Source organism: Myotis davidii, unplaced genomic scaffold (genome assembly GCF_000327345.1).
Source record: "Myotis davidii unplaced genomic scaffold, ASM32734v1 scaffold174, whole genome shotgun sequence".
Taxonomy (NCBI): Eukaryota; Metazoa; Chordata; class Mammalia; order Chiroptera; family Vespertilionidae; genus Myotis; species Myotis davidii.
In genome coordinates this window covers 2,494,572-2,497,270 of record NW_006289087.1, presented here as the reverse complement: position 1 = coordinate 2,497,270, position 2,699 = coordinate 2,494,572, and positions in this window count along the sequence as shown.

The following is a 2,699-nucleotide window of genomic DNA, read 5'->3' as shown; positions in this document are numbered from 1 at the left end:
CCCTCCTACAGATGCTAATTCTCTCCAAAGCCCGGGACTGAGGGTTTTCGTCCTCTCTCCTGGTGTTCTCGTCTAGAGAAAGCCTTACTGTTGAGTTGAGTTTTCCTTTCTGCAGGAGCCAGTGTCACGGAATTATGGAAAGTCATCCTGCCGCCTCCTTGAAATCTCCCTGAACCACACCGGTCCTGCCGGCGTCGGTTGATATAATGCTAAGCGCGAACCCGTCACAGACAGCGGGCTCCAACCGCCTCAGATAATAGCTCTGCAAGGAGAAATGCAAATCACGGATCAAAGCCGGCCTGGCTTTGCAGGGCGCATACCAATGCGGCTTTCCCCGTTAGCGAGCGAGCGAGCGGCAGCGCCTGCGTGGATTTGTCTCCTGGCGGACGGAAACAGAGAGCCTGTGAGCTGGGGTTTCCCCTTCAGAAACGCAGCAGGCACCACAGGCTCAGAGGCTGAGCCCTTAGGCACCAGGTCTGTGGAGGGACCGCACCTGAGAGCATCCCTCAGAGCGGGACCACATAGGTGAGAGCAAGTCCAGAGAAGGATGCGGGCAAGTCTCGAACCCGTGACCTAAGCTCCACCTCAAGCGTAGTAGCTGGCAAACAGTTCAAAGGCAGCAGGTAAATTCCCTCTGGTTCCTTTCCCCAGGTTTGTACATCCTGGTTCTCTCCTCTTCAAAAACGAAGTGGTGGCTGAGTCTGGGGCATTCCTATAGAGAGAGGGGGGGGAGGGGGGGGCTCACCCTGTTCTGCCTTCTGTGTCCAGAGCGAAGTCCAGCACATGTTTGCTGAGTGAATGGGTGAGTGGGTGGGTGGAGAAGCAAGAGCTGTCACTCCTGACAGCAGGCAGGAGAGAGGTAGAGGAAGAAAGAAATTTGTAAAAACATATTTTAAAAATAAAATCAATCAATCTATCTATCTATCTAAAAGCCAAACGACCGGAACAATGGAACCAACAGAATGACTGGAACAACCCGTCACTATGATGTGCACTGCGGTGGCCAACCTGCTCGATCAGGGCCCTGATCAGTGCCCCCAACCTCCCACAGCCCCTCCCCGCAACCAGCCCAGCCCCTATTGGCATCCCCACCCTGGTTGGGGGTGAGGCCCCCCGGCCAACCACCCATGCGCACCCCCCCTGCCTGATTTGCCCCCATTGGGGCAGGCCTGTCCAGCCGGACCCTACCTGTGCACAAATTTGTGCACCAGGACTCTAGTATTTATATAAAAGCCTAAGCAACCATTACGACTGGATGACTGGATGGTAGTTACGATGCGCACTGACCACCAGGAGGCAGATGCTCAATGCAGCAGGCACGGTGGTCAGTGTGCTCCCACAGCCAACCTCCTGTGGCCAGCCAACCTCCCCCAGTCCCTCCCCACAGCCGGCCGGCCCCTATTGAGACTGGGCAAGATTGGCCCGATTGCCACCCAGGCCGAGGGACCCCACCCGTGCATGAATTCGTGCACCGGGCCTCTAGTAAATAAAATAAAATGCTTGGGGAGGCTACCTTGACTTTGGACCCCAGAACTGCCAGAGAGTCCGTTTCTGTTGCTTTAAACCACCCAGTTTGTGGTAACTTGTTACCGCGGCTCTAGAAATGGAATACAGCGCGAATAACCGAGATAGGACAAAAACAAGAGATCTTAAACAACAATAATAAATAAAATAAAACGTGGACTGCACAGCCCGGTTGTGGGGTTCTCTCCGTGAGGTGGTGGAGTTAGGCGATTCCGAAATGACCCCGAGTTTCCTATTGTTTTAAATTGTCTAACCACAAAGAATTTATGAGCTTCGTACCATTGCAGAGAAAATAGAGGTAGGATTTATGCTTCGCCATTTATGTAGCCAATTTCATAGCTATTAGGTCGTTCTATCATGTATCTGAAAGGTACACATTACCGGTTGCCTCTAAGAACCTGTCGACTGTGGACAGAAATGACCTAAGGAGGATAAAGACTATTTACTAAGAACCAAGATCAAACATTTTACTAAGTGGAAAAATGCCGAAGTTGTTTCTATTAAATCAGGGGCAAGACAGAGCGCTGCTGTCTTCACCGTCGATCAACATGACTTTGCAGCTTTAACTAAGAGCGTAAGCCAGGAGAATGAATTGAGCAGAGTAGGTACCAGAAAGAAAGGAAAATATCTTTGTTTACAGATTATCGAGCGCGCACCTAGATAACCTAGTCGATTTTCATAAGACAATATTAAAATTGGTAAGAGAATTTAGTAAGAGAGGTGGATGAATAAAGTTTTGATTTATGATAGCAATAAACGTTTGGGAAGGGAAATGGAAAAAAATAGCCCATTCATAGTAGCAACAAACAAAGATGTCTAAGGATGTGTTTAACAAGAAAAGAATTTTGCCTGGGCCAAGCCCTCCCTAATGAGATACTGTGACCCCCAAACAGGAGAAGAGCACCCCCTATTTCTGTGCTTCATTGTCACCTGCACCCCGCCCCCCCCCCATGCCACCACTGCCTGGTGGCTTGTGTCCCTTCGGCTGTGTCCAGTCCCTGGGCAGACGTCCATGCACTTTGAGTGATGGGGCCCCATCGCCTTCACACAGACAAAAGACGGGGTGTCAGGCCTGGGAGCAAGCTGGAAGGGGTGGGAGAGGGGGGGCAGGAAAGGCAGCCACATTCCCAGGGGGACCGGAAGCCAGGAATGTCCCAGGCCAGGAAAAGGCTGGT